Source organism: Bufo bufo, chromosome 6 (genome assembly GCF_905171765.1).
Source record: "Bufo bufo chromosome 6, aBufBuf1.1, whole genome shotgun sequence".
In the NCBI taxonomy this organism is placed as follows: Eukaryota; Metazoa; Chordata; class Amphibia; order Anura; family Bufonidae; genus Bufo; species Bufo bufo.
The window spans coordinates 222,444,461-222,465,189 of NC_053394.1; positions in this window are offsets into that span (position 1 = coordinate 222,444,461).

The window sequence follows — 20,729 nt, forward strand, 5'->3', positions numbered from 1 at the left end:
GACTGGGCGGGCCAGGGCAGCAGAGCGCTGCCCTCTGGCCCTCCTTTGCTCCCTAGGGATTGGTGAGCGTCGATCTAGGTGGGCGGAGTTTTGATCATAAAAGGAGAAAGATTCCAATAGAAAGCTGCCACTTCCCTTTTTTTTATATAAAGAAACTTTGCCACTGCATAGATGTTCTGCAAGGCACAAATCACTCCCTGATGAGCCATTGTATTATTGTGAAATGCGTTGGATGGTGCTTGTAGGCAGCTGAAGGAGAGGGACGACTAGGTCAGACCCAAGGTTCCTGCGGCTGGGGGTCACTCTTTTCAGGGAGAGTGCTATGACTACAGCTAGTTAGCCTTTTTCCCCATTCTAGACTAGAGTATGAGGGTCAGAAACAATTAGGCATAGCTGAGAAGCATGAGTAGGGCAATAGACCATTCAATTCCCATCTCCTTCCAAAAGCAATACACACAGCAGTGCGTTTGGAAGAAATTTTATTAACTTTGTCTCATTTATTTTAACGGAAATAATAAAAGTTAGGTATTATTAGTCCTCACAAAGATACACGCGGTTTATTATATAAAAAAAAAATCTTTGTTCTGAATAACCTGAGTCTGTTTAGCGGAAAAGGCTGTCAGTAATCTTTTCTGTGGCAGCCGCTTCCCCTGTAGCAGAGGTACCGGAATCTCTTCCCCTAGATAAACCGGCTGTGGGCTGTTCTCAGTACAGGTCTCCCTAACCTTCCAAGGTTTTAGTAAATTGACATGGTAGACCTGCTTCAGCTTTTGCCGATGTGGCTGGCATATCTTGTAATTTGTGTCTCAAACTTTTTGTGATGTTTTGTAGGGCCCCTGCCACCTAGTGAGGAACTTACTGTCGACAGGAGGCCCAAAAACCAAAATCGGATCTCCCCTTCTACAGTTATGGATCCCAGATGCTCAATTATAGGCCCGATTTTTGGTTGGCTGAGCTATCTTCCTATGCTCCCTACCTATCCTATTCAGTGGGATTGTCTCCCCCTCACCCACCGCCTACCGTGGGCCCCTCCGCCTTGGGTTTCTGGTGTTCTAATGTAAGGGTCAGCCCCTAGAATACTGTTCTTTGCACAGATATCTACAATATGGTGCTACATAGACTGTAATGACTTATTTCAGCCACTAGAGGAAACTGTGGCTCTGAGAAAGAGGAAGCTGAACTGTTTCTGAGATACACAAGAGGTAGGAGGAGCCAGAAGTTCCCGGGGTTTGAGTCCTGGCTAGAGGTGGGAGTGCCCTGAGAGCTGGGAGAGGATGGCTGCCATGTTAGGAGCCAAGTAAAGGCTAGTGATGGGACATGGAGCCTGACTGATGGAGTCCTGAGAAGCTGGCTGTGCTGGAGACAGTCCAAGATAGAATCTGAACTGAAGTGCTGCAGCTGTGACCCAGAGAAAGAGACTGCACAGTGTGTTAGAGAGGAGTGGGCTGCATCTGCTGTAACCAGAGAGAGAAAGACAGACAAGCAATCAACCGGACCTGGAGCCTGTCATGGTCTTACCTGCTTGCTGCTCTCCTTTGTTTGACATGTGCTGGCGGCCATCTTGGTTTCTTGTAGCCTTCCACCCTGCGGCTCCTCCTTCCCCTGGGAGGAGCTGGATGCCTAGCTCCTATATAGAGGAGGTCTGTGGCTTCAGTTCCTTGCTTGGTCCTCTTGTGTTCACATGCTTCTAAGACTGCTGCTGCTTCTGGTTCCTGATCCTGGCTTCGTCTGACTACCCTGCTGGTTCCTGATCCTGGCTTCGTCTGACTACCCTGCTGGTTCCTGATCCTGGCTTCGTCTGACTACCCTGCTGGTTCCTGATCCTGGCTTCGTCTGACTACCCTTCTGGTTCCTGACCTCTGGCTTCGCAAAGACTCGGCTCGGTTTCACCATCCGTTTGGACTTTTGCTTTACAGCTTTATTTTCAATAAAGCCTTCTTATTTTCACTTATCTCTTGTTGTACGTCTGGTTCATGGTTCCGTGACATTAGGACCAAGCCATGAATTCTGACGGTACAGGGCCATCCTCGCTACCCACGCTGGTTGCCAGACTTGATCAGCAGGATCACCTGTTGGGTCGGTTCGCTGTGGCGTTGCAAACCCTGCTTGAACGCACAGCTCATTTCGCTCCCGTTGCCGATGGGTCGGTTGTCGCTCCTGGGCTCGCTCCTACTGCCGCTCCGGTTGTTGCGCCAGAGTCTACCCCGACACCTGTTGTTGCGCCTGCGGTGTTTCGGGGTATGACCGGTTCTGCCCCTCTTCCACAGCGCTTTGGGGGAGAGCCAACTCAGTGCCGAGGTTTCCTTAACCAGGTGGGCATTTATTTCGAGTTGCTGCCACATGCCTTTCCTACTGAGAGATCAAAGGTGGGCTTCTTGATCTCGCTGCTCTCGGACAAGGCCTTGGCCTGGGCCAGCCCTTTATGGGAGAACAACAATCCGGTGGTTGCCGAGTTTTCCGGTTTTGTTGCTTCTCTTCGGAAGGTATTCGATGTGCCGGCTCGTGCTGCCTCTGCTGCGAAGCTCCTTATGTCCATCAGACAGGGTTCACGATCCGTAGCTGAATACGCCATTGAGTTTCGTACCCTGGCAGCAGAGGTGGGCTGGAATAATGAGGCTCTGGTCGCTGCTTTCTCTCATGGTCTCTCGGATGCCTTGAAGGATGAGGTTGCAGCTAAGGACCTACCAGTTGAGCTCGAGTCTCTTATTTCTTTCCTGATTTTGATTGACACCAGACTCAGGGAGAGACCTTCCTTTAAGGAGAACCTGCGGAGGTCTTCTAACAGATTGGTGCCTACGTTTGCTGTCCCACCCGTGCCTCCCTCTCCTCCCACGCCTCCTGGGGATGACTTGTCTGGGGGTGAACCCATGCAGCTGGGGTTTGCTCGCCTGTCCGAGGGGGAGAGGGCACTCCGGAGACGCGAGGGCCGATGCATGTACTGTGGTCTCGGTGGGCATTTTCGGTTGGCATGTCCGAACCGTCCGGGAAACGCTCATACCCTGAGATCCTGTCGGGGGCAGATCTTGGGTGGAGTCTCCTCGTCCCCGGTTTCCCGTGTTGACAAACCACTGATCACTGTTGTCCTCTCCTGGGTCGGGGGCTCGGTGACGACCCAGGCGTTGGTGGACTCTGGTGCTGGTGGTTTGTTCATTGATAGTGTGTTCGCTGCCGCCAATTCCATTCCTCTGCAGGCTCGAGGTTCCCCACTGGCTCTTGAGGCGATAGACGGCAGACCCCTTCTGCCGCCACACGTGACTCATGAGACCCTTCCAGTGGGGATAGCCATTGGTGCCGTTCATAGAGAGTCGGTCTGCCTCCAGGTTATTTCGTCTCCACACTACTCGGTGGTCTTGGGGTACCCCTGGCTCCAGAAGCATAATCCGACTTTCGATTGGAGATCGGTCGAGATCCTCTCGTGGTCACCGCAGTGTGGGGCTAGTTGCATCCATGGGTCTGTCAAGTTGCTGTGTACTTCCTCGGACTCTCTGTTGCCTCCTGAATACGAGGAGTACCGGGATGTATTCGATAAGGTGCGCGCGGTTGCCCTACCTCCGCACCGCCCATACGATTGTGCCATAGAGTTGCAATCTGGTGCCGTTCCTCCTCGTGGCAAAGTCTATCCACTGTCGGTAGCGGAGAATGAGGCCATGGAGGAGTACGTGAGGGAGGCGCTTTCACGCGGACACATTCGCAAATCTTCGTCCCCGGCAGGGGCTGGATTTTTCTTTGTGAAAAAGAAGGGCGGTGAGTTGAGGCCTTGCATCGATTACAGGGGTCTCAATCGCATCACGATCAAGAACGCTTACCCGATACCCTTGATTTCCGAGCTGTTCGATCGCCTTAAAGGGGCCACGGTCTTTACCAAACTCGACCTGAGGGCGGCATATAACCTGGTAAGGATCAAGGCGGGCGATGAGTGGAAGACCGCGTTTAACACCAGGACCGGTCATTATGAATCCTTGGTTATGCCCTTTGGGTTGTGCAATGCGCCCGCAGTCTTTCAGGAATTCATCAACGATGTTTTCCGTGACCTGTTGCAGCAGTGTGTGGTAGTCTATTTGGATGACATCTTGGTATATTCTGAATCCATGGAGGCCCACATTCTGGATGTCAGACGAGTGTTGCAACGGTTACGAGAGAACAAGCTGTTCGGTAAGCTTGAGAAATGCGAATTTCACCGATCCCAGGTAACCTTCTTAGGTTACATCATTTCCGCTGAGGGGTTCTCCATGGATCCTGAGAAGGTTTCGGCTGTCTTACAGTGGCCCCAGCCCAGTGGTCTTCGTTCCCTGCAGCGCTTTTTGGGCTTCGCCAATTATTATCGGAAGTTCATCAGGGACTTTTCCATGCTGGCCAAGCCTCTCACGGATCTGACCAGGAAGGGCAGTAATTCCCAGGTCTGGCCGCTCGAGGCCATCCGAGCTTTTGAGGCCCTAAAGTCCGCCTTTGTGTCGGCTCCGATTCTGTCGCATCCCAACCCTGGGTTGCCCTTTGTCCTCGAGGTGGACGCGTCTGAGACGGGAGTAGGCGCCCTTCTGTCTCAGCGTAGAACACCAGAGGGTCCTCTGCTTCCTTGTGGGTTTTACTCCCGGAAACTGTCTTCCGCGGAGTGCAACTATCAGATTGGTGACAGGGAGTTATTGGCCATCGTGCAGGCCCTTAAAGAATGGAGGCACTTGCTCGAGGGTTCGGTGGTTCCGGTTCTCATCCTGACGGACCACAAGAATCTGACCTACCTTTCTGAGGCCAAGAGATTGACACCACGTCAGGCCAGATGGGCTCTGTTCTTGTCACGTTTTAATTACGTGGTCTCCTACCTACCCGGTTCCAAGAACATCAGGGCGGATGCCTTATCACGGCAGTACTCCGAGCTGTCCAGGGAGGAGTCGATTCCGACTTCGGTCATACCTCCGAATCAGATCCTGGCCGCCATTCGCACCAGCCTGACCTCTCCCCTGGGTGAGCAGATTTTGGCGGCTCAATCTGGTGCTCCCTCTGGGAGACCCAACGGCAGATGTTTTGTGCCTGAGGAGTTGCGCACTCGGTTGTTGCGAACCTACCATAACTCCAAGACCGCGGGGCATCCTGGAAAGAATCAGCTGTCCTGGGCTGTTTCACGTCTGTTCTGGTGGCCTTCCCTACGTTCCGACATCGCCGCATATGTAGCGGCATGCTCCGTTTGTGCCCAGAGTAAGTCCCCTCGGCACCTTCCGTTGGGCCTTCTGCAACCCATAGCCACCGGGGAGCGCCCATGGTCACACCTGGGGATGGATTTCATTGTGGACCTCCCTGCATCCCGAGGCCATACGGTCATTCTCATGATTGTGGATCGGTTTTCCAAAATGTGCCACTGTGTTCCTCTCAAGAAGTTACCCTCTGCACAAGAGTTGGCCACGATTTTTGCCAGGGAGGTCTTCCGGTTGCACGGTTTGCCTAAGGAGATTGTGTCGGATCGGGGGAGTCAGTTTGTGTCCAGGTTCTGGCGCGCCTTTTGCTCCCAGTTGGGGATTCATCTCTCCTTCTCCTCGGCCTACCACCCTCAGTCCAATGGGGCCGCAGAACGATCCAATCAGGCCTTGGAGCAATTCCTTCGTTGCTATGTCTCCGATCACCAAGACAATTGGGTTGACCTCCTGCCTTGGGCTGAGTTTGCCAGGAACACGGCGGTGAACTCTTCCTCTGGGACGTCTCCCTTCATGGCCAATTATGGGTTCCAACCTGCCGTGTTACCGGAGGTATTCTCTCCCCAGGATATTCCGGCTGTGGAGGATCACCTTTCCGTCCTACGTGCTTCTTGGGTACAGATCCAGAAGTCCCTTGAGGTCTCTGCGCAGCGCCAGAGACTCCAGGCTGATCGCAGACGAGCGCCTGCTCCTTCCTACCAGGTCGGAGACCGTGTATGGTTGTCCACCCGCAACCTCAACCTTCGAGTGCCCACTCCCAAGCTGGCGCCTCGCTTTGTTGGTCCCTTCCGAGTGCTTCGCAGGGTAAACCCGGTAGCCTATGCCCTTGCGCTTCCTCCTGGCATGCGGATCTCCAACGTGTTTCATGTCTCCCTGTTGAAGCCACTGGTGTGTAATCGTTTCACTTCCTCGGTTCCTCGGCCTCGTCCGGTCCAAGTGGGCAATCGTGAGGAATATGAGGTGAGCAATATCCTGGACTCACGCCTGGTCCGCGGTCGGTTGCAGTTTTTGGTCCATTGGCGTGGTTATGGTCCAGAGGAGCGTTCCTGGGTTCCCTCCGCAGATGTCCATGCTCCTGCCTTGCTCCGAGCCTTCCACGCACGCTTCCCTCAGAAACCGTTTTGTGCTCCGCGGAGGAGGGGCCCTTGAGGGGGAGGTACTGTCATGGTCTTACCTGCTTGCTGCTCTCCTTTGTTTGACATGTGCTGGCGGCCATCTTGGTTTCTTGTAGCCTTCCACCCTGCGGCTCCTCCTTCCCCTGGGAGGAGCTGGATGCCTAGCTCCTATATAGAGGAGGTCTGTGGCTTCAGTTCCTTGCTTGGTCCTCTTGTGTTCACATGCTTCTAAGACTGCTGCTGCTTCTGGTTCCTGATCCTGGCTTCGTCTGACTACCCTGCTGGTTCCTGATCCTGGCTTCGTCTGACTACCCTGCTGGTTCCTGATCCTGGCTTCGTCTGACTACCCTGCTGGTTCCTGATCCTGGCTTCGTCTGACTACCCTTCTGGTTCCTGACCTCTGGCTTCGCAAAGACTCGGCTCGGTTTCACCATCCGTTTGGACTTTTGCTTTACAGCTTTATTTTCAATAAAGCCTTCTTATTTTCACTTATCTCTTGTTGTACGTCTGGTTCATGGTTCCGTGACAGAGCCAGACTGCATTTTATGGGATCCAGGAGAATCTGCAGAACTGTGAGTGGCACCGGTGCTGATCTGTGATAGGTTATAGAGTCAGGGACTTAGTCAGTGAGCTGCAGAAGCGTCCCCTGGGTAGCAGGGCTAGATAGGAGTATACTAGCTGAGTGTAGCCTGGACTCTGATGTGTATACTGTGGAACGCATTTATTCTAACTCGTGTTCATGTAATCTGTGTAAACCTGTTTATACTGTTAATCCGATTTTCCGGCAGTTACATCTGGTTCTTTAATAAAGCCGGTTTTTGCTTCAGTCTCCTTGTCTGCTGTACTGTACTTGAATCCTGCTTTGCGGCCTCTCCCTCCTCTGACCGCTACAAGTGGCGCTGCGAGCAGGGTACAGTCACAGAGATGGAGGCGGCTGAAGGCAATGTGCATAATGCTAATGTGAGCACCTCAGGCAATGGTGGAACCCCTGCAAGGGCCCTCCCTATGGGCACGTTTAACTTGCTACCCAAATTTGATGGCCAGAATATGTCACTGTCGGACTGGGTGATAAGATTACGGAGCGCTGCTAGGATTTACAATGTCGGCCCAGAACTCCAGGTGGAAATCGCGTTGGCCGCCTTAGAGGGTAAGGCCCGGAAGACTGTTTTCCTACAACCAGAAGCCACCTGTAGAACATTAGAAGAGATTGTGCAATTTCTAGAAGAAATATACGGTGAGACGACTAGTGCGGGGCACCTCCGGGCAACGTTCTTTTACCGGATTCAGCGAGAAGAGGAAGGGGTCTCACAATATGCGATGGCGTTACAGGGAATATTGGCCGAGATACAGAAAAAAGAGGCAGATGGAGTAACCGGCCTGGGGCCCGTAGACCGGATACTGCGGGAACAATTCATTCTGGGACTCTACAGCACTCCCCTGAGACAGGCCCTGCGGGAACGAGTCAGGATGGACCCTGCCCTAACCTTTTGGCAAATATTGACAGAGGCTGTGGCACGGAGTAAAGAGGAAAGTTATGCGTCCGGAGTGATACGGACCCAGACCGTCACACCGCACGGGGTTACAAAGAACGAAGAGGTCCTAGTCAGAGTGGTACAAGACTTACAGAGCGCTCTGAGTGCTATGCACGAAAAGTTGATGCACCTGGAAAAACGGATGGAGTCGTGCTATCTCCCTGAGGCGGCCTGTCCGGCCCAACAACAAGCCTATCAGGCGACCCTGCAGGTTCCTACACCAGATCGTCCTCACCTTAAGTTGCCTCCCCATCAAGTTCTAGGGGCACCTCCCGCACGCAGGCGGAAAGGGGGCCGTCAAAGGGCACAGTGTTGGCGGTGTGGAAATATAGGACATTTCGCCAGAGAGTGTTGGAGTAAGCCGTCTGGACAACCAGAACCTCTGGATTATTGGGAGCGAGCCACTCCACACAAACCTACCCAGACAGCATTTCAACAGCGGATCCGATTTTGTGGGACCCGGAAGAGAGTCCCAGCACACCAATCTGTGGTAATTCCGCGAGAGAAACATCCCAGAGGCGATTTGAGCGAGTGTTGGAAGGTACGGCCATACAAAGTGAGCAAGGGAGTGTATCCCGATGGTCCGGCTTACAAAGTGCAGGTTGAAAAGGAGGAGTTTGCCTCACGGACTCTACATAGGAATATGCCACGGCCATGCCAGTCTGAAGAACCCGCAACCACATCCAGATCTCCTGTCCAGGAAGAACCCAGGTTAACAGCTACCAGTGGAGAAAGTCAGGTCCTAGCAGATAGTCAAGACCTCCAGAGATCCAGTAGGTCTACTGCAGGGGTTCCACCAAACAGGTACACTGCTGATGAGTTCATTTGGTCTGCCTGTAGGTATGGTGGACAATGTTGTACTGCCGTTTAAATGTTCCATTAACCCCTTTGTATTCCATGGACTATATAGCGAGGCCGAGGACGGCCGCCTTTAAATTGGGGGGGCATGTAAGGGTCAGCCCCTAGAATACTGTTCTTTGCACAGATATCTACAATATGGAGCTGCATAGACTGTAATGACTTATTTCAGCCACTAGAGGCCACTGTGGCTCTGAGAAAGAGGAAGCTGAACTGTTTCTGAGATACAAAAGAGGTAGGAGGAGCCAGAAGTTCCCGGGGTTTGAGTCCTGGCTAGAGGTGGGAGTGCCCTGAGAGCTGGGAGAGGATGTCATGTTAGGAGCCAAGTAAAGGCTAGTGATGGGACATGGAGCCTGACTGATGGAGTCCTGAGAAGCTGGCTGTGCTGGAGACAGTCCAAGATAGACTCTGAACTGAAGTGCTGCAGCTGTGACCAGAGAAAGAGACTGCACAGTGTGTTACAGAGGAGTGGGCTGCATCTGCTGTAACCAGAAAGAGAAAGAAATTATAATACTGGGGTCTCGCTGGCTCAGCCAGATTAAACTCCCACTGATGCACCCGCTGGGCCCGGACCAACACATTCACCCCAGTAGTTTGCCGCTTACTCCTCCGGTAAATCAAAGTAAACCTGTTGGGGTCCTGATGCCAGGAACGGAGCGATGACCTCAGCCCACTGGTCTCGGAGTAGACTCTCCCTCACGGCCACCTTCTCGAACACCGCCAGGTAGGTTTCGACGTCATCCGTCGGTGCCATCTTGGGGATACTCCTGTCTTCTCTAAGCCCATCACGTTTTGCAGCAGCTGCTGGTTCGTTTCTTGCTGTCGCTGATTAGCCTCTAGCAGTTGACTGTTAGTCTCCTGCTGCTTCTCCATGGCCTGTTGTTGTGTTAAGTTGGCCTGCACCAGCTGCTTCATTATCTCCTCCATCTTGTCCCGTGATGCTGGTTGCAACTCAGCAGATGAATCCAGGACATACAACAGAGCCCGAAAGAAATGTGACAAAAATATTTCGGCTTTACTCCAGCCTCACTTTGATTGCCCTCTCCCAGCCACCAAATGTAGGGATTCGCTTTGATAGGCAGGTTAGCGGGCGCAGTATAGAGGCACCAACCAGTTTTTAAACCAAAAGTTCAGTGTTTATTACCACTTTAGAGTTCACAGAACAAAAAAACACTTTCAATCAAAAAAGTCACCTTGCAGTATTGGTGTCAGTTCACACCATGTGGCCTGTTCTGGTAACAAGAGTCCAACAGCAGGCTTCAGTCAGTGTAATGACCGGCGTCACACAAAGGGTGGGAAATGGGAAGGCCCTGTTCAAGGGAGAGGGAAAGGTGGTGACCCCTGACTCACCTTGCGGCTGGCACCTGACTGCCCTGACGTCCCTAGACGGGTTCCTCACCCGTACGCCGATCACGTGCCTAAACCCTGGCTTTCCCTAAGATGAGCCCTATGTAGTGAATGGGGCGGTGGGATCACTAGTCCGCACCACTGACACTAAGAGGAAAACACCAAGGAGAGGACAGACAATACAGACAAACATATAATCCCAGGTGGGCGACAACAGCAGACCACCAAGGCCCAACAGGGATCTGGAGGGTAACGTTCTGGAACAACAACCAGGGAACACAGCTACACAGCTCCAGTGGGTCAGTATAGAAGTCCAGGCAGGAAGCTCTATATCTGGCAACCAGAGAAGTGAGAGATGGGAATATAAGGAGGTTAGAAGTGCTGGACAAGAAACAGCTGAGGAGAAGAAGCTACGGATCCCTGAGTGAGCCAAAAAGGGTTGCAAGGCAAACCCAGAAAGCTACCATTACGAAACAGCACTGTCTTTGTACATAGAACGCGCAGCCACCCGCTGCGACTTCCTGACCCCGGGTATAACGGAGTCAGACGTGGCTCTTGACACCCTCGTGACAGTCAGCCCGTTTCCCCTCACATAGGTCTTAGCCCTCCAAAAGCCTCAGATCCCAATACAGAGAGCCCCTGTGCATGAACCCAGTTATGTTTTAAATGCAGCTAGGTGTTAACAAAAACCCGGACCGGCACCTGCGATCCAATCAGGTGTTTGACCTTACCTGACTTCTAATTAGTCCAGAAGCACACCATGGGAGGAAAATACCTGCCTCCACATACAATTACCTTTATTGTTTCACAGGTGTCATGAAACTGTCCCAGGCTTTGGAGTGTTGCCTTGCCTCTGTTGTTAGTGCTGTGTGTTCTCCTTGTCTCCCCTCCTCGGTTGGCTCAGGAACTATGGACTCTGCAACCAGCGTTGTCAGCTGGAAATTTTCGGAACAATTTTCCAACAAAGATCTTTTGGTATTGCACAGTTTTGCTCATCCTATCCACCAGAGAAATGAGAGATGAGAAGTTCTCTTTGTAGCGGGGGTCGAGAAGGGTGAGCAACCAGTAATCCGTGTTTTCTAAAATGTGGGAAAGGCAGCCTAACATGAACGGCCGCGGAACACGGCTGTGTGCATGAGGCCTCAATCTCCACATACACATCCTCCTCTTCTGCCCATCCACGCTGAAAATATGGAATAAACCTGCTATGGGTACTACCCTCTGTAGCAGAGGCAACCGTCTCTTGCTCCTCCTCCTCATCATCATCCAATTCGCGCTGAGAAGACGAACAGAGGGGGGCCTGCCTATCACCCTGTGTACTGTCTTCCACCATTTCCACCCCTTCCACATGCAAAGCGTCCGCTTTCATTTTGATCAGTGAGCGTTTCAGTAGACACAGAAGTGGGATGGTTACGTAATAGCGGCATCCCCGCTGACCATCTGTGTTGATTCCTCAAAGTTGCGTAAAACCTCACAGAGGTCAGACATCCATGCCCACTCATCGCTTGTGAAGAGCTGAAGCTGACTGGAAAGGCGACAACCATGTTGCAGCTTTTATTCCACTACTGCCCTCTGCTGCTCACAAAGCCTGGCCAACATGTGCTCACATCGCACAACAGTCGGTGAGCTGGCAATGTTGCCAGACCGGCGGCAGCTGTAGATGACTTTCGGAAATGGGCACACGGGCCCACCTTTGCCAGTAGCTCAGGCAAATTGGGGTAGGTTTTGAGAAACCGCTGAACCACTAAGTTTAACATGTGGGCTAGGCATGGTATGTGTGTGAGCTTGGTGAGCTCCAAAGCCGCCACCAAGTAATGGCCATTATCAGACAGAACCATGCCTGGTTGTAGGTTGAGTGGCGAGAGCCACAGCTCAGTCAGGTCCCTTATACCCTGCCACAACTCTGCAGCGGTGTTTTCACCTAAGCATATCAGCTTCAGCACGGCTTGTTGCCACTTTCCCACTGCAGTGCTAAACTTCTTCCAGTTACCGAATGATGGCTGACTGGTGGATAGAGGATAATTCTGAGGTGGAAGTGGAGGAGGAGAAGTAAGGGTTGGAGCCACTAACGTAGGTGGTGGGGGAAACCCTGATAGACGTAGGGCCAGCAATCCTTGGCGTCGGTAGCACCTGTGCCATCCAAGGGTACGACTGGCTCCCGGCCTCCACAACGTTCACCCAGTGTGCTGTCAGGGAAATGTAGCGTCCCTGGCCGAATGCACTTATCCATGTGTCCGTGGTTAAGTGGACCTTCCCAGTAACTGCGTTGGTCAGGGCACGGATGATGTTACTGAACACATGTTGGTGTAAGGCAGGCATGGAACACCATGAAAAATAGTGGCGGCTAGGGACTGTGTAACCGAGTCCTCCCGGTTCCTTATGATCTCCTGCATCAGGCCGTGATCAAGGTCCTAATAGGACTGAAACGTTACGTTGGCCAATTGCAATATATAAACAAGATCCTTTTGGGATGGACAACAAATAAATGAATTGAATTTTGAAAAACGACTTATCGAGTGCCGTGGTTTCTATATTTATTTTTATTGACCCCTTCCACTGAGCACCGCACATCATACCCAGGAGTGCCATCCACTATAATTAACACATATACTGTGTAATGAGGGACGGCTGCCGACATGAGGCTGCGGAAGGCCTCAGTTTCTACAAGCCTAAATGGCAACATTTCCAGGGCCGGTAATTTGGAAAGTTGCACATTTAATGCTATGGCCTGTGGGTGGGTGGCTGGGTATTTGTGCTTGCGTTCAAATGCCTTGGGTAAGGACATTTGTACGCTGCACTGGGACACGGAAGTGGATGTGGTCGCTGATGGTGCTTGCAAAGGTTTAGATGCAGGGCGAGATGATTCCGGGCCTGCGCCTTCGACAGGGGATTGGCCAGCACATAACACAGGAGAAGAGGAGGCAGTGGTGTGACCCTCAGACACAGATTGTGGACCCAGGTGTTCGTCCCTCTTTTTACGGTGCTTAGATGGCATGTGGCGGATAATGCTCGTGGTGGTGAGGTTGCTAGTGTTAACACCCCGGCTCATTTTCGTATGGCACAGATTTTAAACTTCTATTCTTTTGTCGTCCGCACTTTCCTAAAAGAAGCGCCATACTGCGGAACATCTACCCCTTGGCAAGGGAGATTTCTGCGAGGGGTTGCTCCATAGAACATTTGCGGGCCTGTGTTGTGTGGCCCACCATCTCCCTTTTGCCACCCCACTGCCTCTTCCAGCCTGTTGCGGTGAAGAAGATCCCTTCCCCTCTGTACTGCTATCCTCGCTCGGATTTCCACCTTCCCAGGTTGGGTCAGTTACCTCATCGGCCACCACCTCCTCTTCCACTTCCTCACTCTGATCATCCTCCTGATTTGTTGACCTAACCACAACCTCAGTGATTGACAAATGTGTCTCATCCTCTCCATCAACCTCTTGAGACAGTAATTGCGGTTGACTCATTGGCAACTGTGTCTTATCATCATCCACCTCATTAAACACTAATTGCCGTTCCCCACCATCATGTTCTTGTGACTGTGGATGTTCAAGAGGTTGGGAATCAGGGCACAAGATCTCATGTCCCTCTTCAAGCGTGCTTGGCGAGGGGGCCAAATCAAGTAATGCCGATGAAAAGAGGTCCTCGGAATATCCAAGTGTGGGATCACTTGTTTGGCCAGACTGTAAATAGTTGGAGGAAGGAGGATCAGGGTGAGGATTGTGTTGACCAGACTCCTGGCTACTGAGACTGGACTTGGTGGAAGACAGGGTGGTGCTTAAACGACTGAAAGAATTATCTGCTGCAATACGACCGATCACCTGGTCGCACTGGTCTGACTTCAAGAGTAGTGTCCTGCGCCAACCTGCAAACTAGGACATGTATTTTGGTGATTGTTTTTCTTGTGCTCTGGCAGCAGGCACTGTTTCTCTGTGCCCAGGGCCACGCCTCTGCGTGCACCATCAGCATCACGGCCACTTCTCCGTCCCTTACTACTCGCCTTCTTCATTTTAAATGTTATATATGCTTGAAAGTATGTCATATGTACAGTAGCGTAGGATTTGGAAGTGTATGTGCAAAAAAATTCACAAAGATATTTGTGATGAGGAAACATTATACAGGACAGGTACCACAGGTAATGTCACAGTTCGCAGTGTCTGCAGAAAAAGTTCACTGGATGTCACTGATATTTTAGGGATGCGCACACTTTAAACAGGAGATGTGACACCGATAATTTAACTGTTCGCAGCGGACACCATCGACAGAAAAAGTGCACTGGATGTCACTGATATTTAAGGGCTCTTTCACACTTGCGTTGTCCGGATCCGGCGTGTACTCCACTTGCCGGAATTACACTCCGGATCCGTAAAAACGCAAGTGTACTGAAAGCATTTGAAGACGGAACCGTCTTCAAAATGCTTTCAGTGTTACTATGGCACCCAGGATGCTATTAAAGTCCTGGTTGCCATAGTAGGAGCGGGGAGCGGGGGAGCGGTATACTTACAGTCCGTGCGGCTCCCAAGGAGCTCCAGAATGACGTCAGGGCGCCCCATGCGCATGGATGACGTGTCCAATGCGATCACATGATCCATGCGCTTGGGGCGCCCTGACGTCACTCTGGAGCGCCCGGGGAGCCGCACGGACGATAAGTATACTGCTCCCCGCTCCCCACTACACTTTACCATGGCTGCCAGGACTTTAGCGTCCCGGCAGCCATGGTAACCATTCAGAAAAAGCTAAATGTCGGCTCCGGCAATGCGCCGAAACGACGTTTAGCTTAAGGCCGGATCCGAATCAATGCCTTTCAATGGGCATTAATTCCGGATCCGGCCTTGCTGCAAGTGTTCCGGGTTTTTGGCCGGAGCAAAAAGTGCAGCATGCTGCGGTATTTTCTCCGGCCAAAAAACGTTCCGTTCCGGAACTGAAGACATCCTGATGCATCCTGAACGGATTTCACTCCATTCAGAATGCATGGGGATAATCCTGATCAGGATTCTTCCGGCATAGAGCCCCGACGACGGAACTCTATGCCGGAAGAAAAGAACGCAGGTGTGAAAGAGCCCTAAGGGATGCGCACACTTTAGCTGCGCAACATCTCCATTTTAAAGTGTGCGCATCCCTAAAATATCATTGATATCAAGTACACTTTTTCCATAAACTGTGTCTGCTGTGGACAGTTTTATTATCCGTGCCACATCTCCAGTTTAAAGTGTGCGCATCCCTAAAATATTAGTGACATCCAGTGTATTTTTTCAATAGACGGTGTCCGCTATGGACAGTGAGATTAGCTGCGCAACATCTCCAATGTAATCTCACTGTCCATAGCGGACACCGTCTATTGGAAAAATACACTGGATGTCACTAATATTTTAGGGATGCGCACACTTTAAACTGGAGATGTGGCACGGATAATAAAACTGTCCACAGCGGACACAGTTTACGGAAAAAGTGTACTTGATATCACTGATATTTTAGGGATGCGCACACTTTAAAATGGAGATGTGGCGCAGATAATTTTACTGTTCGCAGAGGACACCATTGAAGAAAAAACTGCACTGTATGTCACTGATATTTAAGGGATGCGCACAATTTACACAGAAGATGTGGCGCAAATAATTTAACTGTCCGCAGAGGCCTATTACACTGTATTTTGCGCAGGATGCGCTAACAATATATATTGCTGCTGTCACACACAATAGTCCATACAAGGACATTTGGGTCTATGAAATGTTTTTGTAGAAAAATGTAATTCAATTACACTCCCTACACTCTCTGTCCCTTCCTTTGCTCAGCTCTCTCTGACTTAAATGAGCCGAACATGCGTCATCAGGTGCTATAATAGCACCCGATGATGGGTTCCGGCCAGCCAATCACTGCAATGCCAGTAGCCAACATGGATACTGGCATTACAGTGAGGGCAGTACTTACCTGCACGTTTATTGGCTGCTTAGCAGCCGCGAAACGTGTGGGGAGGAAACTCGAGCATTGCCATGTGCCAAGCATAGCGATGCTCGAGCCGAACTGGTATTTGGCCGAAAATGCTCTCTCCACACTAATTCTAGGCCATATGTTTCCCTCAATCTTACAACCTGATAAAGTAAATTTGTTGACTTTTCCATTTGATCATTTCTACTACTTACCAGTATTGATGAAGAACTGCTTGTGTCTTGAAAATTCTGTTATGTTCTTATATGTCAAAATTATGTTCTCTTGATATTTCTGCATTAGAATTACTGCATACACAATGTTGGGTCATGTATGGAGCTATTTGCTCCTAATACTTCCATACATAAAAGACATCAGATAAAACATACCAGAAAACAAACGTTGTATTCTTCTATATAAAATTAGAGGCGTACAACAGTCCAAAAAAAAACACAAGAAACTCTATTGGGGCCCTATTAAGGCTTTTATACAAAACAAAGCTGTAATATGGCCATGTGCATGGAGCCTATGGAATTTATCACTGTATGTAGATAGTTGATGAATAAACAATGAATAAGCAATAATGCATACCTATCAATGTTAAAGTTATTTTCCTTTGTGCAGTCTTAAGTATTTGACCTATATTTGTGGTCTGTGGCAAGGTTGCATAAATTAGTTAAAAAATTCCTCTTAGAACAGGAATCAGCAACCCTCGGCACTCCAGCTACTGTGAAACTACAGCTCCCAGCTAGCAAACATGCTCGGCTGTTCTTTTAACTCCCATTGAAGTGAATGAAGCATTCTGGAAGTTGTAGTTTCTGAACAGCTGGAGTGCCAGAGGTTGCTGATCCCTGTCTTATAATATGTATGATGTGTGCATAGCCCAGCACGCTATTGCTAATTGGATATTCATATATTCATAATGTGGCATGAGTTACATGAGTAGCATGAAAGAGTCAGACCAGTACCAAAAAGTAGTAAATGAATGAGTGGTTGGCTCTACACCTAGTGGCTATGACGAGTGCTGCTAGCTCAAAATCGGGTGCCCGACCCAATAAAAATAGATAATGGGAAGCAAGGGAGTGAGCACTCACAACACCTGGACCATAGGGTGCAATATTGATATTTATTCAGATAGGACCTACCAAGTCCAATAAGTATTAAAATATAACAATCACATACAATATAAAATATGACAATCACAAATCACATACAATATAAAATGGTACCAATAAACTGAGGTATAAGCCGTGTTAATACATCCTAAACAGGAATAAGACACTTGAAAAAACCGCATGCAATGGTAGTAGTATCAAAATCTGCAGTCCATAATGTTATCTAATTTCTAGAAATGGACGGTCACAAGCAATGTAGGCACTAATAATGTTCATTATGCCACACACCGCAACTTGTTTTGAAATGTCTCAGTGATATGTGTCATAAATCACTCCAAGTACTGGTTTAAATGGTGACCAGTTTCGGCATCAAAGTATAATAAATCACTCCAGAATGTAATCCTCTTCTTATCATTAGTATAACCGCCCTGAGCGGAGAATTCACTGATATTCAGATTTAACAGTCCAGGTTCCTACCTGAATCCTGGCACCGCGTCCTGCTGTCAAACCTCCCAGCGCTTCCACGAGGTGCGTACAATGTTTGTCGCTTTCGGTGTCCCGCCTTGCACGTCTCAGGCGGATGACGTCACGTTATCGCGGGGCTGGATATGCAGGATCGGTGCTTTGTACAGTGATGTCCGTACTTGTATACCAGGGCGGTATGTTAAAGCGGTAGTCGTACCTAAGGAGTCTTCTATCGCATGGCCATGCAATTTAGTAATAGATGTTGAATGAGCGCTTCTTCCTGACCCCAGACGCGTTTCGGGGCGTCTACACCCCTTCCTCAGTGGTTGAAGCGCTCTACATCCCACTCCTCCTTTTATACTGCATTCAGTAATCTGGAATTTCCGGATTCTGGATCATTTCAACATAATTAATTCCATTGCGGTTTTAGTGCGGTATAGTTGCGGTTTTTCCGATTTAGATGCGTTTTTATTAAAAATGTAGCCAACATACTATAAAACTATGCCCTACTTGATTTTGGACATGAAAAACATTTTATTACATGTATATTTAAAAGAATATAATATAAAAGTCACAATATAAAAATATAAATAAATAAATATATTGGAACACACGGATCCCTTCTGTGGGCCGAAGGTCTTTAAAAATCACAAAGGGAAACTGCAGAAATATGGAGAAGGGTAAATAAATATATAGACCAGTACCAGTATGTATGAAAAGGGAGTTCAGGTGCATTGTACATTTGCTTTGTATATTTGGGTGAGTGACTTCCCCTATATAGATTGTGCATTCCCACCCAACTGTTAAGTGCTTTTAATCAGAGTATCACATAGCTCGATTCTATATTGCCTTAAATTTTGTAGGTCAAAATCCTAAGAGAGCCAAGTCTTTTAGTGTAAGTCCAATCTATTAGAAGCCACCTTGTCAACTGGTAAATGGGCCTGACACAGTTTTGCGCTAATAGCTTCTAATTTTCATATAGTAAATATAGCAGTAATACAGTTTACATTTATAAATGTTTTCCATGTTTGCATGTGTCTTTGTGCATGAAGCAGTGTGTTGCAACATGTAGTCCTTGTTTGCTTATCTGGAATATTTTTATTTACAGCCAGCTTCTCTACCTAGGTTTGCATAGTTATTTGGCAACAATAACAGTTCCCAGTTCACCATAATAAAGAAAAACAGAGACCAAAGAATGTAAAATTCCAGTTTACAGATCCAACATATTAACTTTCAACATTGTTTCTCCCAAACATATATAACTAAGGTTGAGCTTCACATTGATATATTCAGGACTTAAATTACAATTGCTTGAGGAAACATGAAGAAAAAGTATGAACTATTATTCCAAGTGACTACAGTGTAAGGACTGTGCATGACAGTAACACCAGTGAAATAATCACAGTTCCATGCTCTATCTACTTGGACACCCCCCACCCCCACTTTTCTCTTTGTTTAGTATTAATTGTGCTTGTTTTTTGTAACATCACTTTCTAAAACAGACCATTGACCTTTACTGACCACCAGTCAACAGGTGACTATGTGACTTGACCACCTTATTGAATATCTCCAATGCCTACTGCTGCTACATCATCTACCACTTTGCGATTTATTAAAGGTAATTATGATAATGATCTGTAAAATCAAACCTTTCTTCCTCACAGTGTATATCAGATTGCATCATTTGACATGTCTTTCATTTCAGAAGATCCAGTAAAATATTTGTGTTTAAAAACCCTTGTGAAATTGTCTTAGTATTTTGAGCTAATAGGGATGATTTCTTGATCAAGCCCACCTCTTTCTTGGTTAAAGATATGGCTTATTTTATATTGAAAGATCAAGATCTGCCCTAGACAGTGGCCCACAGCGGCGCACAACTGGTTGGCAGTCCCTTCCTGAATAAGTGCAGTAATCTTTATGGGAGGGAAGACCAGGAGGAAAATAAACTAGTGATAGATTGGTTGCCACAAGAACAGGAGTATGACGGAAGCAGACAAGCAGGGTCTAAACTGAAAGAGAAAACTAAACTGAATCAGAAACTGTATATCAGAGTCAGAACTGCACCAAAGTCAATGCCAGGAAAACAGGGAAAACCAGGAAATAGACAAACCAGATACAATACAAAGCCAGGGTCAAAACCAGGAAAAAATGGCAGGGTCCAAATTGTTAGGTCAAGGTTAGGGTCCAAATCAGACATCAAGGAATGTGGAGATCTAGGAAGAAGAACATCAACCACAGGCAACCTCTGGCTAGCAGTTTGCCTGCTTAAATGGGCCATGCCTTCTAGTCACATGATGTAACAGTGATGTCAGTGCGCCGGCTTAGATTCTCATTGGCTGACACTCTAGCCAGGGAGTGCCCAGCCTGGTTACCATGCTAACTGGACGCTGCTGACGCTGCCTGCAGAGGAGAATGCCTGCCGGCCCCGTAGCGGGCATTACATTTTCTTTACATCTGTCACTATATTTCACCTGCTATTTGGCTAATGGGGCAGTGGGGTGGTTTTGTCTAGGCGGAGAATTTGGTACATGGATCTAAGAGCCCCTAACTAGCTGTATGACAATAGGTTTTAATGAAAATAATCTCACTTACACTTAATATGTTTTAGAATAAGTATTTATGGTAATTACAGAAGAACAATCATGGAATACAGGAAAGCTAAGCAAGGGGAAAAAAATAGCAATTTTCAGATAGTTGATCCTTCTTCCAGGGATTATCTCCCGAAAATGTATTATTTAAAATATTCAGCTATATTTGCAATGGAATATTACACTATTATGTGCAATGCTGTTTGTTTTCTTGATTTACTTATGGTACACAGTATACTGGTCCTATCCCTTTTGTACTGTCTATGGCATGTGTAACAACATAACTTCCTCTAGAGGGCACCAAAGACTATGTAATGTTTCTTGCAGACCTCACAAGGAAAAAAGCAAAATGTGCTGCTTCTCCATCAACAAAAGAAGGTTAATTTTGCCCTTGGTGTATCCCTGCTTGCATTTTGTATTGTGCTTTAGCAGGATACAAAATATGTCATAGAGAAGAAGCTAAACCGTCAGTGATTGTGCCAGACCTCGCAGCATTATAACCTGCTTTGACTTTTGATTTTTTATATTTTTTTTTGTTGTTGTTCCTAAGCAAGTCCAATAATAGCTGGGTGCACAAATTAGTGTCCTCTTGTCACAGTTTACTAGCT